The sequence below is a fragment of the Cebus imitator genome, unplaced genomic scaffold (assembly GCF_001604975.1).
Source record: "Cebus imitator isolate Cc_AM_T3 unplaced genomic scaffold, Cebus_imitator-1.0 Scaffold69, whole genome shotgun sequence".
NCBI classification, from domain to species: Eukaryota; Metazoa; Chordata; class Mammalia; order Primates; family Cebidae; genus Cebus; species Cebus imitator.
Window position 1 is genome coordinate 3,930,980 of NW_016107384.1, and position 20,692 is coordinate 3,951,671.

The window sequence follows — 20,692 nt, forward strand, 5'->3', positions numbered from 1 at the left end:
GGGCTGATATCCAGAATTTACAAAGAACTAAAACAGATTTACAGGAAAAAAACTAACAAGCCCACTCAAAAGTGGGCAAAGGATACGAACAGACACTTTACAAAAGAAGACATACATGAGGCCAACAAACATATGAAAAAATGCTCATCATCACTGGTCATCAGAGAAATGCAAATCAAAACTACATTGTGATACCATCTCACGCCAGTTAGAATGGCGATCATTAAAAAATCTGGAGACAACAGATGCTAGAGAGGATGTGGAGAAATAGGAACATTTTTGCACTGTTGGTGGGAGTGTAAATTAGTTCAACCATTGTGGAAGACAGTGTGGTGATTCCTCAAGGTCCTAGAAATAGAAATTCCATTTGACTTATTCTCTTTATATCTCAGTTTTATCCCCTTTACAATAGTACCCACATCAAGAGATGGTAACAATTAAATGAGTTAATCCATATGGAATACCTAGAACAGAGCTTACAACATGGAACACTACCAAAAAGTGCCAGCCATTGTTTTTAAGTTGAAATGGGAAAGCCATTTAAAATTAGTCTTAGTTATTATAATACACCAATTAAAAACAAAAGGATACAATCCCATACATTTTAATATAAAATTAGTAGGAAGACTTTAAGTTTCAGGCTTTTCATGTATAATTCTATTTTATTTACACAAAGTAATGACTTTGTGAGGGTAAAATTTGTGCAGAAGTCTAATAGATGCAACATTATTTTCTTATGCTGTTGTAAACCAGGAGAAAAAAGAGTCCATGGCCCTCCTGCTAAGTTTAGACTAGACGCTTTTCGTGAATAGTCACGTATTTCTTCATTAAACTGTTTTTTAATGGCCCTTTTGATGACTGCCAGTTTCCTCCACAATAAAAGAAGTTCTGATCTGTGAATTCATTTTTTCAATCCAGTAATAATTTTGAATACATTAACTAAGCATCATGGACCAAATAAGGAGCCAATTAGTTGTATTTTCCATCATTGAATAAAATAAGAATGAATCAATTTCATCACTAAACTTAAAAGGTTGTCATCATTGGCAAAGAAGTCTATTTTGTTCTGCCAACTCAAGTTCCTTTTGGGGAGTAAGGAAAGTTAGGTTATCTGTGACCTGAAACCAACTGAGTTTCATTTTCCTTTTTCCTTTGGGAAGGCTAGTCAAGGGAGCTCGTACCATTCTGCAGTAGCACTACACATAAAATTACTTTAAAAACTTCTTACTTAAAACACTAACTAAAAATTATGGCCCTACATGGTATTTATTTTCATAAGTAGATGTTATTTACTTTTCCTTCTTTATTTATTCTTTATTTTCCTTTCTCACTCACCTAGATATTGGGATGATGTGATGAATGCATCTATTCACCATGCTACCCTCTTTGGTAACTAGACCTCACAGATAATTAACTCATCAACTAGTTACAACAAGCCAGAAAAGAGACAACCATGAGTGAGTCTGTAATCTTAGTGCAAACACTCTCCAACCATGTTTGTTTTTTGTGAAAGTACATCCTTCTCCCTCAAGCATTGAGTTTTTGGTAGAGATTAGCTTTAAAATATTGCAAGAAACACACACACCAAACACATCACCATTGTGTGCCTCTTGAGTTAGTGGGTACATCAAATTTAATAAGAAATATGGTTCATCCTATGGATGCATATTGGAAAAGGACATCTCATTTTCGGCATTTTCATGTGCACTTTTGTGGGAGGGTGGTTTCAAAGGAGAAAATGAAATACAACTTTTAACTTGAAATGTGTCACTAAAGCTTAGGAGATTTTTATATTATAAAATTAAAAATATAATTGGGATGCATTAGTTATTTACAATCAAATGTTTAAATGCATATGCAGTATATTTTTTCCTCTTAAAATTGTATCTTTAGAGTCAGATAGCCTTTCATTTTCCTAATTATTTGCTTATGTTGCTGCTACTATAATGCATAAAGCTCTAATTTTAAATATCCTGAATTGAAAATATTTCTATAGTTGTTGCTTTTGTAGGATTCACTTTTAAAGAAAGTAGAGGAACAAGGCATTTAATTATACAAAGTAAAGATAAGTAATAAGCAATTTTATGTTTAAAAGCTGCTAATTAACTGGGCAGCAATTAAAGAGACTACAAAAATCTTAGTTTTAATACTCACATGCTTTTATTATGAATATTTGTTCTGGTGCATATTTTTCTGTCAGACTAAGTCTCCAAGTATAAAATGGGCTCCTGCCAAGTCTCTAAAAATCAATTGTTGAAAAATTTTAATTGTAAGAAAGTAAACAAAGAGTAAGTTGAAGCAATGCAGAGTTCTAATGAGTTAATATAACAAAATTCAAGCAAAATCAACTGTCTTTAAAGCCAGCAAGCTCAGCTCTTGACAGTCATCCATCAAACTGAAGGTTTCCTTAATAAATGCCAATTGCAGAGCATATATGCACAAACATGGCTAGCATAAGCCATAGGATCATTTCCTTCCGAGAAAATTAGTAACCAAGAAAACACCCAGACAGTGCAAACGACTAGCCCACCCGACAGTAAGGTTTGTCCCTGATCAGAATACTAACCAGCAATATTTCTTTCTCACTCTCTCTCTCTCTTTTCAACTTAGGAAAAGTTCAGAACCACACAGAATTTTGTTTGGGGTTATACAAATTCCTTCACAATTTGTATAGAAGTCTAACATAACTTTTTAAAAGCCATGACATGCCCATAACGTATACAGAGTCTCTGACTTCCGCCGTAAGCGAGGCTTTTTCCTAACTTAATCATACTCAAATTTCACCCCTTTTAAAGATCCTGATTCAAAAATGTTCACTCATTCTCCACAGTCCACAAATTTATACCATCTCTTCCTGTGGTATTTTATGTGCATAAATTAAAAAAGAATGGCCTCCAATGAGGATTAAAAGGTTGGAAAAAATCAGACTTTCTAAATTTAGGTTCATTTTTCTTATTTTAATTCTCAAAATATGTGTGTTAACAAAACGTATATATATATATTATTCTACAGTCTTATGAAATTCCCATTCACATTAACCTTCCTACCTAGAGGAAGTGCTGTAGCAATTCAGATAGGAAGTTTCATCCTAAGTTAAAGACCATTTCACCATGTAACCCAGCATGGGTTATATGTGAGAAATACATACAGGCGAACTCTTGAGAAATATCTAAAATATGTTCCACTGGTACCTTATTAGCTCTGACTATAGAAGGGACACTACTATATGAATTCCAATTTTCAAAAACATTTCTGCTGCCTTTTTCATTTTCCACCTGCTCAGGCAATGAGCCCAACAGCAAACAGGTTTCTCAAAGCCATTTGATGACATCAGGGGAGGGGAGGAGACTGTCTTAGAGAGTAAGGCCACGGATCTTTTGTCCAGAAGCCAAAGGCTCAAATTTTATACAACACCATTACTTCTTTAATGGGAATAGGTGGGTTTTCAAAAAGAAGGTCTGTGTCCTCCTATGATGATGAAGATAATTAATGGAGTAAATGAAAACTTTCATGTTTGATATTTTTATACAAATGGATTAAAATAGTCTGCTTTAGCCCCAAGTTGATGTCTTATTTAATTGCCCTTTAAAGTGACATCTTCCATCACACATGTGGACCCGTGCTAAATTCATTTATTTCCATCTTGCCTGAAATTATGATGAATGGTCTAAGCTCCATTCAATTATTTAAAATGTGCAAAGAAACAGAAACAATGAAACTGGCAAACCCCTCTACATTCTTAGGAACAATTTAGGCTAATTAGCATCAACTTCTCCCCCATTCATCATGCCCCTTTAGAAATATAAACAAACTGTCAGCTGTAACTTAACAAACAGATCACTGAGCTACTTAACACAAATTATTCTTACATGAAAAGCTCCTTCTCAGGCAATATTACTCCTTTAGGGCATCTGGGAAGCTGAGCTATTAAAATTGAAGACATATGTTCCAGTCAAACTCAACTCATGGATTGTAATGATTGCTGTTGTGACAGTTTTCAGTCAGCATATTTGCTGCTGGCAACACAGCGCCAAGCTTGAGCAAAGCAAAAGTCAAACGGAATGATGCAAGCAGGACCCTGGATGTGGAGGATGCCTCCTCACACTTCCCATCCCCATGTAGTTGTTGGATTTGCTGTTGCAGCTCAAAGTTGTGCTTAGTTTGGCTTGAGGACAATAAACGGGAGGAAGGTAACAAAGGTGGTCTGTGACAAGACTGTGGATTTCAACATGTGTTATTTTTCACTACATCCTATGAGGCTACTGCTACTTAGCTTTCAATATTTCATTGAAGCCAATAAACCCTGGCTTGTCATTTCAGAGAAGGTAGAAAAGATACAGTTAGAAGGGTCCCAGTTGAGAAAAACAGCTTTCCAATAGATTAGGTATATCTCCTCAAACAGTACTTGAAAACTGAGTTCTTTCCTTTCAACTAAGAGGAATGAAAACAATGTGTTTACCCCTTTACATAATAGACCTCTGTGGTTAAAGCCCTGTCCTGATATTAAACCAAGATAGCTTTTTCTTTATTGTTTAAATATAGTCACATGTACAGTTGATTCTAATTATCTGCACTAGTTATGTCCAATAAAGCTGTGGTGAACACTGCATTAGCCAACACTGAACCCACTGCTCCTAGAGAAAAAAAGAGTTAAGTTCCTATGTGTTTCTGGTCACTACATTTTCACCAATCAATCAATATATAATCTCACTTTATGTGTGTTTCTGTTAAAGACACCTTACTTAATATATACTTTTGATTTATTAACATAGAAGTCACAACCAATGGCACTATAACTCAAGCCTGAATAAAGCTTACCTGACACACAGATTTTCTCATACGGTACATCTTGCCTTTAGAAACCATAGACAACACTTCTACACAATGGCTTGGGCACCATTTTAAACAGTAAAATCAGGAACAAAAAAGCCCCAACACATAGCACTAAGTGGACTGCAAAAAGGACCTTGTTTACAGTATGACAACTGAAACATGAAGGCAGAGTATCACCTTGTTTAGCTGGGAACATGTGCATTAGATGATGCAAATTTTCCATCACTGCACATGTCTGTGAATGACTGAAAAAGAACCATGAGTATTGATTTGGGGGTTACAAATAAATTTTACCAAGTAGGCAAATTTACAAATATGATATCTGCAAACAATGAGGATCAACTGTGTGTACATTCATACATATTTTCTCCTTTTTGACTTCCCATTGAATGCCTCTGAGTTATTACCTTCAGTAAAGCAAGGGTTGGCTGGGCGCAGTGGCTCACATCTGTAATCCCAGCACTTTGGGAGGCCAAGGCAGGCAGATCACTTGAGTTCAGGAGATAGAGACCAGTCTGGGCAACATGGCAGAAGCCTGTCTCTAAAATGTACAAAAATTAGCCAGGCATGATGGTGCATGCTCATAGTCCCAGCTACATGGGAGGCTGAGGTAGGTGGATCATCTGAGCGTGGGATGTGGAAGTTTCAGTGAGCCGATATTGTGCCATTGTACTCCACCATGGGTGACAGAGAAAGACCCTGTCTCTTATTATTATTATTATTTTAAAATAAAGCAAGGGTTGTATTCTGAAAGCCCAGCGAAGCCTTCAGAAGCAACTATAAAGTAGGTGGCCATAGAATTCCTTGTAATATGGTAAGCCAAAAAGCCCTTCAAATATGTTCCTTTTTTTTAGCGTCCTAGAAATATAAACCTTAATGGCACCTATAGCTACTGCAGTAATAGTGTGAATGCACAATACAGTCCACCCTACACAGTGCCATGTCTATATCCTATTGAAGCACTTGGATTACTGTTATTTGCTGTAGTGGACAGTGGTTGTTGCTGGCATCAATCTCCTCCCTCCTCCTACCTACCTAGGCCTCCGACTTCCCCCCAGTGTTGTTTAAGTAGGGTTGTTTCTCGAGGTGGATTATTGGCTTTTAAGCCAATTTGTATATGTCATTCCTAAGCCACAGGGATTCTTTTAGGGATGAGCCCATGACTCTGTCTGGGCCAATGACATATAAGGAGATATTTGCTGAGCATTTCTGGAAAGAAATGGTTCCTCTCTGGGAGAACCATGAGCCAGCTTCAGGAGGGTGCAGGCACTATGAAAAGCGGGGCAGAAAAATTAAAGGAAAATGGGTCCTGGCTGATATTGCCGAGCTACTGAAAAAACACTCAAATTCATCCCACTTTTTTTTCATTTTTCAATTAAATAGATAATAAATATAGCCTTCATTATTTAAGGCAACATGGGTGAAGTTCTGTTTTTCTTGTACCCAAGAGAATTCTGATATATTTAAATGTTAGTTTTACTGCCTGTTCCTAACATTTACACGCACGCGCGCACACACACACACACACACACACGCACACACATATACTTGGGGGGGAGAGAGAGAGAATTCCTTGAATTATCTTTTGTTCATATTTTTTAAATGTTCTACTTCCTGGTATCATGACTGATGTATATATAGCAACTATTGATAAATATACTGAATTCAATTAGTTTAGGGTGGAACATCTTCCATGGATGTAAAATAATAAACAGCGTACCACATTAACCAGAGCATGATTAGCCAAGATGGCTGCTATCGTATTGCTGCCCCACTGATGAGAACAAAGTTCTCATTATATTTACCTTAAATATAAAATGTTTCAAGGTTAAAAGGTTAATATATCCAATCAAGGACGATTTTTTAGTTTATCAAATAAAATTACAAAGATAACACGATCTTTTCTCCTCCTCACCCCACAATGAAGAATAATTTATGAATACCTTTTCTTTAGCATCCTTAACTCCAGTTTTTCTGGATTAGGATAATGAATAGACCTGAATGTTACCCAAGCTTCATTCATAAATATAAAGTAATATGGCAATTTTTTAAAGTTTCTGCCTAGTCTTTTCTTTCTCTGTGGGTGGTTTTCACAGCCATGATTATTTGTAAACGCAAAACTGTGTGTATAATAAATTGCAACTGCAATTGACTAACCTCAGAAGACTGACACGTGACTAATTACTCCCACAGGTGGCCAACTGCTTTGGCAATTAGCCCATTGTGGGCAAAATTCATTGCATGTAAGAAAGAGGCTTCCTTTTCAAAATATTCACACCTACTTTTTGGAGGATGAATGGAGGGGAGACAACTTATAGGAAAAAAGTGAAGGGAGGATGAAGGGATAAGGGACAGATGGAAAAATTAATTATTTCTTTAACAAACCATTTAATCTGAATTTCTCCCCTACATGGTGGAATTCTACCCAAACACTCTCCCAGACCCCTAAAAAATCCTGAGTAGTAACTTAAAGAGGTATCAGGCCATCTAGCTAAACATTTAAAATAATTCTAAGGTCATCTGGCATGATCCCATGTTTTCTTTTTAGCTAATCATATACATTTCAGAAATGTTTGAGTGACATGGTAGCAATTTTAAAGACTCTATTTTAGCCCATTCCTCAGAGCATACAGCAAATAACATAAATGGGTCATGTCTGAATATACTTTTTAAGTTAATTATCTGTGGTTATGCAATGTCATTAGCTTCCTATTCAAATGTCCTAAGCCCTAACTAACATTGCCACATCATAGCAATGTGAACAAGTGTGGAGTTCAGACGTTAAAGATTTTTTTCCATGACAGACTTTAATCAAGAATTAGGCAAATTTTCTAAAGATCTAGATAGTCACCCTGTGATCAATCTCTGCTCACCAGAGGCAGGTATCTTGAAAGATAAGACTAGTAGCATAGCAACAATCAGACACAAAAAAGCGTCTTACACATCAGACTTGAAAATAATTGGATTCTTGATTGCCATCCAGCTAAGAAGACACCTATTAATATGAAAAAAATAAAATATTTGATATTGCCCAGTTTGATGAGAATGGGGAGATAAAAGCATTCATACTCTGTACTGAGAACAAAAATTGGAGGGAAGTTTAGAAGTATCTGCCAAAATGTAAAACCAAAGGTGTTTGGCCCATCAATTTCTCTTCTAGGGAATTAGCTTACAGATAAGCAAGTTTGTGCACACGTACATATATACTTATATTAACATTCACATATATATACACAAATACACATAATCACATGAAGACATGTACACAGATATACACACATGTGCATCTAGATGCATATTCCACATTGCAGGGTGTTCACTGAAGCAGTAGTGACTGGCTGAATAAACTATGGTATATAGGATACAGAATGAAGTAAAAAACTGGTACCCAGGATACAAAATTTCAGTTGAATAGGAGGAATAAGTTCACAAAACCTATTGTACAACATGGTGGCTGAGGTTAATAGCAGTGCATTGTAGTTTTGAAAATTGCTAAGAGATTAAATTTAGGTGGGTGTTCTCATCATACCCAAAAAGAGTAAGTATGTGAAGTGATATGATATATATGTTAATTGGCTTAAATTGGCCATTCCACAATGTACATGTATTTGAAAACAACATATTGTACATAATAAATACTAATTGTATCAATTAAAATAAATGAATATTATTTTTTAAAATAATATAAAAATTCCCACTCTCATAGAGTGGGAATTTTTCTGTTTTGATCACTGCCATATCACCATGATTTAGAATAGTGTTTATCACATATGTACTCAATAAATAGATGAATTTAAATAACTACACTATTTGGCCAGGCCTGGTGGCTCATGCCTGTAATCCTAGGACAGCGGGAGGCCAAGGAGGGCAGATTACTTGAGGTCAGGAGTTTGAGACCAGCCAGGCCAACATGGTGAAACCCTGTCTCTTACTAAAAATACAAACATTAGTCTGGAATGGTGGCACATCCCTGTAAACCTAGCTACTTGGGAGGCTGAGGCAGGAGAATCACTTGAACCTGGGAGGTGGAGGTGGAGGTTGCAATAAGCCTGGATTGTGTCACTGCACTCCAGCCTGGGTGACAGAGCAAGACTCCATCTCAACAAACTAACAAACAACAAACAAACAAATAAATACACTATTCAGTAAAAACAAACTGCAGAAAAAACACGAATAAAAAGTATATAAATGCCTGGTGTGGTGGCTTACTTATTAATTCCAGCACAGTCTGACGCAGAAGGTTTGATTGCTTGAGCTCCGTATTTTGAGACAAGTCTGGGCAACACAGTAAGAACTTACCTCTACTAAAACATAAAAAAATTTGCCCCGCGTGATGTGATACCCTGTCTCTCTCTCTCTCTCTTTATACAAACACACACACACACACACACACACACACCACCTTGTGACTATATATTTTCCCATATATATGTATATATCCCCATATATGTATATATTATTGTGTATAGATATCTCTTCCCATATATATATGTGTATATATACACACACACACACACACACACACACACACACACACACACACATATAAAGATTATATAAATCTTTATATGTATAAAGATTATATAAATCTTTATATGTATAAAGATTATACATATATAAAGATTACATATATATATGGGGACATATATAACACCTTGACCAAGTGATCAAAATTAGCATAATAAATGAGACACATATGAACATCATAGACTTCTGGTTGTGTATATTCTAAAAGAACACATCGCTTATATATGTGATATTTCACCAAAGCACACATAATCAGTAGCTAACCAGGAAGAGTTAGCTTCCTGGTTAGACAAACCCAAAGTGAGAACTGTTCTATTAAACTGTTCAAAAATGTCAGCATTATAAATAATAACAAAAGGCTGAAGAACAGTTCCAGATTAACAGGGACTAATTGAAATATTCTAACTAAAAGCTAGACATGACTCCAGACTGTAGCAGGTGCAGAGAGGAAAAAAATACTATAAAGTACATTATTGGGTCAATCTTATAAAATTATTGCATCAATGACAAATGTATTGACTTTTAATTGAAGTTGATAACTGAATTGTGGTTATAAATAGTCTTTAAGTATACTGTTTTTGTCCCTGATCTTTGAGATTTTGATTATTATATGCCTTGGGGTAGTCTTATTTGGGCTGAAACTGGTATTCTTTTACTTTCTTGGACCTGGTTATTTATATATTTCTCTAGGTTTGGAAAGTTCTCTGTTATTATTTCTTTGAATAAACTGTCTACCCTGATCTCTTTTTCCTACATCCCCTTTAAGGCCAATCATTCTTAGATTTGTCATTTTGAAGCTATTTTCTAGATCTTGTAAACTATTCCTTTTCATTCTTTTTTTTCTCCTCTGTGTATTTTCAACTAGCCAGCCTTCAAGTTTAGTAATTCTTTTTTTCTCCTTGATCAATTCTGTTGTTGAAGCACTCTGATGTATTTTTCAGTTTGTCAACTGAATTTTTTTCAGCTCCAGGATTTCTGTTATTTTTTTAAATGATATCAATCTGTCTTAGATTTCTCTGATAGAATTTCGAATTCCTTCTCTGTGTTATCTTGCAGTTGGTTGACTTTCCTCAAAACAGTTATTTTGAATTCTCTGTCTGAGAGGTCTCCTATCTCTGTCACCTCAGAATTGGTCACTGGTGGCTTATTTGGTCTGTCTGGTGAAGCCATATTTTCCTGAATGTTCTTGATGCCTCTGGAGGTTTGTCGATGTCTGGGCACTGAAGAATTAAGTATTTATTCCAGTCGTTGCAGTCTGCCCTTGTTTGTACCTGTCATTCAGAGGGTTGATTTTTTTTTTTTTTTTTGGTTCTTATGAAAGTGCTTTTTTTTTAATTTTTATTTTTATTTAGTTTTAGTTTTTTGGGTTTTTTTGAGACAAGGTCTCTGATGCCCAGGCTGGAGTGCAGTGGCACTATCTTGGCTCATTGCTTGCAGCCTCCACCTCCTGGGTTCAAGCAATTCTCCTGCCTCAGCCACCCGAGTAGCTGAAATTACTGGTGTGCACCACCATGTCCAGCTAATTTTTGCATTTTTAGTAGACACAGCGTTTCGCTTTGTTGCCCAAGCTGGTCATAAACTCCTGAGCTCAAGCGATCTGCCTGCCGTGGCCTCTCAAAGTGCTGGGATTACAAACGTGATCCACTGCACCTGGCTGAAAATATTTTCCTGCATTAAGAGTTGTTCAATTTGATGTTCCTGGGGAGGTAGACAATCGTTGAAGGGTTCTATTTGGCCATCATGTTCTGCCTCATAAATATCCTTATTCTTAGGAAAAACACACTGAAATATTTAGGAGTCAAGGGCCACAATATTTGCAACTTATTCTCAAATGATTCAGACAAAAACAATATCAGCCTGGGCACGGTGGCTCACACCTATAATCCCTGCACTTTGGGAGGCTAAGGCAGGTGGATCACCTGAGGTCAGGAGTGTGAGACCAGCCTGGCCAACATGGCAAAACCCTATCTCTACTAAAAATACAAAAAATTACCCAGGTGTAGTGGCAGGCACCTGTAATCCCAGCTATTCAGGAGGCTGAGGCAGGAGAATTGCTTGATCCCGAGAGGCAGAGGTTGCAGTGATCTGAGATCATGCCATTGCACTCCAGCCTGGGCAACAAGAGTGAAATTTGTCTGGAAAAGAAAAAAACAATCAATCAATCAATAGATGGATGGACAGATAGATAGCTACAGAGAAGAAATGATAAAGCGAATGGGGCAAAATGTCAACAGCAGTGAATCTAGGTAAAGGTTCTTTTTACAATTATTACAACTTTCTTGTAAGCTTCAATGTTTTTCCAAATAACTTTTTTTTTAAAAGAAACATATGCAATTTCAGGAAGTATATAGCAAAAAGAGTTCACAGTATTTACCACTAGATAATGGGGATAGAGTGTTTTTGGCAGGTGGAGACAGGGTAAGATTGTTGGGAGGGAGAGGGACTTAGCTTTCATCTAATGTCTTTATCTACTGTCACAATTAGCCTGAGCTAAGTTTGTAATTAGAATGCCTAATTAATTCTAAAACAGCAGTGTATAGAGCCCTAGAAAGTATAGCCTTTGGAGACAGACAGATCCTGGCTGAAATCCTGTCAATTCCCACTTTACTCAGGGTGTGACCTTGACAAAGCCAAGTAATTTCCTTGAGTGTGGAATTCCTTACAAGATCTGGTTTCTAGTCCCAGCTCTGCCACTAACTCACTGGGAAATGTTAGGCAGGATATTTCAACTCTCTGGGTCTAAAGTCTTTTAAGAGTCTACAAAATAAGTTAATCATGATTTCTTTCCAAGCCGATTTTTGCTATAAAAGGAGTTTGGTTTTCCAGGATATTATCGGCTTTAACAGGAAGAGTTCTTCTTAATTGTATCATTCACATGAAGAAAAGATGGTTTGCTATTTTCTGGGCTGATGACTATTACCTAATTGATCCTCCTAGTAGGAGACAAAGCTTCGTTCTGTCACCCAGGCTGGAGTGCAATGGCACAATCTTGGCTCACTGCAACCTCCTCCTCCTGGGTTCAAGCAATTCTCCTGTCTCAGCCTCTGTAGTAGCTGTTATTACAAGTGCACACCATCAACCTGGGTAATTTTTATATTTTTAGTAGAGATGGGGTTTTGCCATGTTGACCAGGCTGGTCTCGAACTCCTAACCTCAAGTGATCCACCTGCCTTGTTCTCTCAAAGTGCTGGGATTACAGGTGTAATCCACCATGCCCAGATGGACTTAAAATATTTTAAACCTCTGGAATTGAGACTGCATTGATTTGTAATAATTTGGGCTCCCCAAAGTCAGGGGCCAAAAGCGTATTAATATCCTTTCCTTGCACCTTCTCCTCCACCTTCCCCAGGGAGCATTTCTCAGCCTATTCTTTGCGTGTCTACCTAAAACCCTTCCGTGGCAACCATCACAAAATTTCTAACCAAGGAGGGCCCTGTTCTCACATCTCTTTCTCCTTAACATTTAAACCCGGCTTTGCTGGAAGAAAATTTAATCCATATGCTTGAGTAATTTATATTTAACACATCAAAATATTCAGTTGTAACAGTCATTTGTTGTCTCAATAATCCTCCTTGGTCTTTTTAAGGGCTTTTGTTCTTAGTAGTCTCAATTTAGTAGTCAAAAATGGAATTTGAACTCCAGAAGGATAGTTCCTTATCCTTATTATTTCTCACTCATTCTGGTAGACCCTGCCAGGACATTCCCTCATTCCCCATGTTAGGTAAGAAAGTCTTTGTTCTAATACACATTTACTTTCTTTTATTTATAGGATAAGAATGTTAGTTACTATTTACAGTGCACCAACATGGCAGGCTTTGTACTGGGAACTTTAGATGTATCTTCAACCTTCACATTGAGTAGGGTAAGCATAATATTTTCCTTCTTTTCCAGGTTCAGAACCTGAAGGTCTGAGAGAGTAAGTGATTTTCCTAAATCCATATGGGTGGTAAGAGCCTAGGTGTTACCAACTCCAAACACTGCACTTACTCTTTATATATGAAATTTAAAAACAAATGGCACTCCGACTTCCACAGCTGGAGGCCTTGCTAGCAGGTCCTCACACCCTCGTTTCCCTGGCAATTTCTATTCATTCCAGCTCAAATGCCACCACTTCTATGTTTTTTTGTTTTGTTTCTCTGTAATGGAGTCTCACTCTGTTGCCCAGGCTGGAGTAAAATGGCAAGATCTCAGCTCACTGCGACCTCCACCTCCCATGTTCAAGAGATTCTCCTGCCTCAACCTCCTGAGTAGCTTGGACTACAGCCGTGTGCCACCACACCTGGCTAATTTTTGTATTTTTAGGAGAGACAGGGTTTCACCATGTTGGCTAGGCTAGTCTTGAATTCCTGACCTCAAATATTCCCCTGTCTCAGCCTCCCAAAGTGCTGGGATTACAGGGTGAGCCACCATGCCCGGCCACCACCACCTCTATGAAGGCTTCCTTCTTTGCTGTCTTACACATCCTTCTTTGTTCCACTTACCACACTTCAATATAATTATGTTTTCATGTACATTCTCCTTTTAAACTATGAGCTTTTGTGTTTGGGGTTATTCTTACCCATCTAGATGAGTAAGAATAAGAATTAGTAAGAATTCTTACTCATCTAGATCTAACCCAAATTAGATCCTTAGTTGAAGTATCTCAACTGGAATATCTCTGACTTAAGACTGAGGTAGAGATGTCATTCATTGGTTCAGTCCAATTAATCTAGGCACTAGGAACATGACAAGTTAAAACAAGCAGATCACTTCCCACACCCAGCACCATTCAAGTTTAGAGCCAAGTTCTCCACTCCCTATGGACTACATCTAGATATCCTCTTCAAAGGACAGATCAGTAGAGAACGGCTAATATGTGGGGACAGCAAAATGCACTGGGTCAAGTGGGTGATTCTGGAGTCAGTTTACCTGCCTGGGCAATTTACTTAACCTCAGTTTCCACATGAATTGAATTAGGAAAATAATACCTATTATTGGGTGACTGGGATGTTGTAGAACACAATTTATATTGCAGACATTACCTGTAAACTTAGAATAGTGCCTGAAACTTAGGGTTCAATAAATATTAGCTATTGTTATCATTCTCTGTCTCACCCAGTCCATTTTTTCCTCTTTGGCTGACCACTTACTTACTTAGCAATTGTAAACTAAGAAATTAAATAACATAAATCTAATATGATGATTTCACAGATACACTATCTTTCTAAAAGCCTTTTATTGTGTATCGAAAAATAATGTATTAATCCAAGTTTAAAATGCCTAGGCCAAACAGGTATAATAATTTTTAAATTTGTATTTATTTATTTATTTATTTGAGACACAGTTTTGCTCTTGTGGCCCAGGCTGGAATACAATGGCACAATCTTGGCTCACTGCAACTTTCACCTTCTGGGTTCAAGTGATTCTCCTGCCTCAGCCCCCCGAGTAGCTGGGATTACAGGCATGTGCCACCACACCTGGTTAATTTTTGTATTTTTAGTAGGGATAGGGTTTCACAATGTTGGCCAGGATGGTCTCCATCTCCTGACCTTGTGATCCATCTGCCTCAGCCTCCCAAAGTGCTGGGATTACAGGTGTGAGGCACCATACCTGACCAAGTGTAATAATTTTTATACAAAACACAATTATTAGTTGAGAAGATGCTCTCTCACTTCTGTAATTTCTCCCAACACAGATATATCTCTTCTTTTTCACCTCTAAAATTTCCATCCACTACACACAGTCTATCTTTTTCTTTTTCCTTTTGAGACAGTCTTGCTCTGTTGCTCAGGCTGGAGTGCAATGGCACAATCTCGGCTCCCTGCAACCTTCCCCTCCTGGGTTCAAGCAATTCTTCCACCTCAGGCTCCCAAGTAGCTGGGATTACAGGCATGCACCACCCCAAGGCTAAGTTTTGTATTTTTAATAGAGATGGGTTTTGCCATGTTAGCCAGACTGGTCTCGAACTCCTGACCTCAGGTGATCTGCCCGCTTTGGAAATGTTAAGAAGGGTAGTAGTTTGACTACCCAAAACATTGAAAAATGATCTAATAAAAAATTCAGAACTGAATGCTCCTATTTTAACCAAATTTGTTACAGGCTGGGATTACTGATGTGAGCCACTGCACCCAGCCTATCTTTTTATTTATATGTTTCTTTTTTTCTTCTTCTAAGTCAGCTTGTGTGACTCTGTGAGCACACAAAAGTTTATGAAGCCAAGGTCATAAACTCACTCCCTTTGCAAGTCAGCCTATTCCCTGTTTGATAGCTGTGAGATATACTCCTAATCTTAGCCAATGTTGCTAATGAAAATCATTTATCACAAGAAATTCCAGTGAGTGAAGATGCTTTAAAAATTCAGATATTTTTTATAGTGTAATATCCAGATCAATGAAAAATTTTCATGTACAAAGACGTGTCATATTATTTTAATTGTTAAAAATTTGATAAAACTAAATGTTCAGTAATAGAATAGGGTATAACAAACTTTATAGTCATACAACAAATTTTAAATGATGGTTTGTAAAGCTTTTAAGTGAAATTACAATATAATGACAACTTTCTATAAAGCAGAATATAGAACCATATATATGTCATGCATTTAAACACATTTAGACAAAAGCCCATACATGTATAGAAAATACAATAAAAAATGCACTAAAATATTAACATTCTAGTTGTGGTTATCTCTATGTAATTAAATGAACTATGGGTGACTTTTATTTTCTTCTTGATAAAGAAGACTGTACCAGTTCTGACTTTTATTGACTGTGTTAAATGCATTTTGTGAATCCACTCATGTTTCAGTTTCCTCATCTGTAAAATGAAGAAAATGAGAATACACATTTCACAAGTATTACGATGTATCACATGAGATAATGAACATAAAAATAATTAACAAATTTTAATGTAATGCTTAAATATTCAATTATTGGAAAACAGTATAACTGTATTATATGTATAAGTTACAGCAGTTAGGACTGGAAATTGTGGTTATTTAAAAGATGTAAAAAACTTGTAACAATGGCCAGGCATGGTGGTTCACGCCTATAATCCCAACACTTTGGAAGGCCAAGGCGGGCAGATCACTTCAAGTCAGGAGTTCGAGACCAGCCTGGCCAACATGATGAAACTCTATCTCTACTAAAAGTATAATAAATAAGCTAGATATGGTGGCACATGTTTGTAATCTGAGCTACACGGGAGGCTGAGGCAGGAGAATCACTTGAGCCTGGCAGGTGGTGGTTTCAGTGAGCTAAGATCACACCAATGCACTCTAGCCTAGGCAACAGAAAGAAAAAAAAAAAAAAAAAAAAAAAAAAAAAAAAAAAAAAAAAAAAATACTCAGTCTCAAAAAAAAAAAAAAAAAAAAAAAAAAAGTAGCAAGGGTTTATGTCTGTCTGTCTTCTGAGACTTTTCCTAGTCCCTTAGGTTTCCCTGTTCCTTTACCTCTCCTAGCTGTTGCACTATTATTGGAAAGGCTCAGAAAATGTTAAGAAGGGTGGTAGTTTGACTACCCAAAACATAGAAAAAGGATCAACTAAGAAATTCAGAACTGAATGCTCCTATTTTAACCAAATTTGTCAGCTTTCAGAAAAACTAGTGTGCTCTCAGAAAGTAGTTAGTCAAAGTTGGCTGAGCATGGTGGCTCACTCCTGTAATTGCAGCACCTTGGGAGGCTGATACAGGAGGATCACTTGAGGTCAGGCATTCGAGACCAGCCTGGCCAACATGGTGAAAACACCATTTCTACTAAAAATACAAAATTAGCAGGATGTGGTGGTGGGTGCCTATAATTCCAGCTACTCGGGAGACTGAGGCAGGAGAATTACTTGAACCTAGGAGGTGGAGGTTGCAGTGAGCCAAGATCACACCACTGCACTCCAGCCTGGGCAACAAGAGCGAAACTCCATCTCAAACAAACAAACAAACAAAAAAGAAAGTAGTTAGTCAAAGTCAACCATACTATTTAATAATTAATATAGTATCAATTCTAGCAATACTTATGACTAGGGGATAAAGAAAACTGAAAGCTCTTATAGGTAAAATAGAATATCCACATTGGCTGGAATGCATGTTTAAAGTGCTATGGGAAATATTATACTGCAAGTAATAAATATTTTATCTCACCTTCACTGAAATCAACAAGAAAAGGAATAAGCAGAGAAGAGACTTGCATATCTCTTCCTCTACCAAAGGGTAAGAGACTTAGAATTATGCTAAATTATGTACAGCTGAGGTTTCTGATACCTGGCTTCCAAACTGGGACTGATCTCCTAACTTACTAAGAAATTCTAAATGCCACAGGAGCATCTATCAGGGGTTTAAGCAATATTCCATATAGCATAACCTGGTTTTAGTTTCAGAATAAAAATAGTCATCATGGAACAACTACCATGCTTTCAGCTTTGTATAAATGTTACTTCATTGAACTCTTTTAATAAGCAGGTATCATTTTTCTATATTTTGCAAATGAAGAAATTAAGGACAAGAGAAATTAAGTAACTTCTCTAACATTCCAGAGCTCAAAGCAGGCTAAGCAGGTGTTCAAATTCTTCCAAGATCCATGTTCTTTCTACCACGTTCTTCTTTCACTGCCACTTCAAATCTCAAGCCTTCTTTTCTTGCTGTTTAGACAACCAACCGGGATCTTCATGCTAATCTGACTACCGAAAAAAAAATCCCAAGCCTCAACTGTGCGTCATTATCATGGCACGCAACAGACAACATCCACTCACTTCTACCTGCCTCTTAGGATGAGCTTCGTACTGAATCATGTCACTCATTCAGTCATAAAACATTTTCCAAGTACCTGCTGTTTGCCAAAATTTTCTAAAGATACTTGTTACCCACTCATATCCTTTACAACACAAGTTGGAAGTCATCTTAACCCAAATCTGTATAGAGCACATGCAGAGAGAAGGACCGTTTCTGTGCTTTCCACAGCTCATGGACCACTCTCACTGCCCTCCCACCATACTCCTTCCTCTTCAGAAATGGACACCAATGGGAATTCTGAAATTCTGCTACCAAAATTGGGAGTTTAATTCTGCTACCAAATCAGATCACTAACATATTATTTACTTTACTAGAAATGGACATAAAAATAAGTAACCTCATCAATAGTATTAGTGTCCTTACAATAAGTGCTCAAGGGAGCTTTTTCACCCCTTCCATCTGAGGATGCAGCAAGAAGGTATCATCCATGAAATGGAGGGCTAGCTCCCATTAGACATAGAATCTGATGGCACCTTGATCTTGGCCTCCTCAGCCTCCAGAATTGAGCAAGAAATATTTGTGGTTTATAAATTCTCTGGTCTAAGGTATTTTGTTATAACAGCATGAACCAACTAAGGGAAATAAAACTAAGATAAAGGTTTAAAGCAATTAGTAACTTACTAAAAATATGCATTGTTGTTACCAAAGCCATTCCTTTGATGAGCATTATTCTCTAATCAAAATCATATGAAAATAGCTATATATTTATATTACTATGGGCTATAGCACAAACCATGGCTATACACAGAAGATACCATGTGCCAGACACTATGATGAGTGTTTTACATGCAATATGTCATTGAATGTGCCCGCAAAACAAATTAGGAAAGTATTTTTGGTCCTCTTTTTACAGATAAAGAAACTAAGGCTTAGAGAAATTAATTATCTTGCTTAAGATCACACAGGTAGGAGGTGGCCCAGCCCAAGGTTTATCCTAAGCGACGCTAACAAGAGCTTGTGCTTTTAACCATTAGTGTTCCACTGACTACTAATGTTCTAGTAAGACCAAGACAGGAACAGCCCACCTATATCATTTATCTGTGATCTCCTGCATAGCCTCCAAAATACAGCAGATTTGTATTTGTTCAATGTATATTTATTCTCAATACGTCAGCCTCAGTCAGGTAACTATTATGATCCATAAGCATTTCCAGAGGTGCCAATTTAACTTATTTTTCTTTATGCTTTTATAATCATTGGCATACCTACATTTTTAAACATTTGGTGTAGAAAGTAATATTAGAATTCCAGATAGAAGCCAGAGGCGAAATGAATGAACAGCAGAGGTAGAGTTTAGTCCTCCAATATAAACAAGTGCTTTTATCTGAGGGTCAAGGCAGGAAAGTAACAATGCCAATGATACTGACACTGGACAAATAACGAAATGTGAAGTTAAACTCTGAAGCCTAAGGAAGTGTTAGATTTGAAATCACCGACACATCAAATAAAACAGATAATGAACAGTGTTCTGGACATCAAATCAGCGATAACTTTAGTCATAGGTGCCCTGACTAAGGAGGTGTAGACGAAAAAGGCTAAGAAAATCTAGTGTCTAATTCTGAATATAAAACAGAAGCCTAAGGTATCCCAGGGGGGTGGGGTGTGGGCCTATTTTCCCAGGGCCAAATCACCCCAAAGCAAATGGAAGGAGAAATGCCTTTCTACATATTTCCCGTCTTAGAATGTGCTTTTTAATTTTATTTTTAATTTTAAGAAGAAAAGAGGGTCAGTGTGAGGGTAAATCATGGCTATACATTCTAAAAGGTAAAACCAGATATCCTGAATTAGTGATATTAAAATAAAGAAACCAGGCTATCTCAACTGTAATGGAGATCACGTATCATAAAGAAAGACATAAAGGTCTATTAGTAGAATAGAATAGAATTAGCAGAATTTTAGTAGAACTCAGAAAATGGTAGATTAGTTTGGAGTCTGTCATTTCATCATATAGCCTAAATGCTTCCAAGATGAAATGAGCTTGCTAATGCTGTTTATTTCATGTACATGCCAATAATGCTACATATTGTTTATAAACAAACAAATAATTAAGTCACTATTAGGACTGTATCACTCAATAGTATTGGCACAGGCATTAGTAATTTCAGGTATAGATGTTCAAAATTCAACATACACAAAAATGTAGACAATATTCTAGGAAATGATTCCAAAAATGCTCTTAGAATAAAAAGAGAATATTTGTTTTTAAAAAAATGAATTATGATTTTTTTTAATATAGGCAGGATCTCACTCTGTCACCCAAACTCCAGTGCAGTGGCATGATCATGGCTTGCAGCCTCAACTTCCTGGGCTCCAGCAATCTTCCAACCTCAGTCTCCTGAGCAGCTAGGACTACAGGTACAGGGCACTACACCTGACTATTTTTTTTTTGGAAAGAGAGTCTCGATAGGTTGCCCGCACTGGTCTCAAACTCCTGGACTCAAGCAATCTCTTCCCTCCTCTCCCTCCCAAAGTGCTGGGATTACAGATGTAAGCTACCATATCTGGCCAAAAAGTATGTTCTTAGCTAAGTGGCTTTGAACCATTCCTATTTTTAAAAAGCATTATCAGGATGAAT

At 37.0% G+C, this 20,692-nt stretch overlaps 1 protein-coding gene and 1 long non-coding RNA gene across 4 annotated transcripts in view; both read right to left on the reverse strand.

Annotated features, from left to right (window-relative positions):
- Positions 1-20,692, reverse strand: part of SLC25A21 (solute carrier family 25 member 21) — a 512,809-nt gene that overhangs the window by 422,120 nt on the left and 69,997 nt on the right. The window lies entirely within an intron of this gene.
- The window catches only part of LOC119471676, a 35,061-nt gene that overhangs the window by 7,078 nt on the left and 7,291 nt on the right, over positions 1-20,692 (reverse strand). The window contains exon 3 of the long non-coding RNA XR_005200740.1: positions 2,155-2,239. This is a non-coding gene — a long non-coding RNA (uncharacterized LOC119471676). The remainder of the gene's footprint in view (positions 1-2,154; positions 2,240-20,692) is intronic.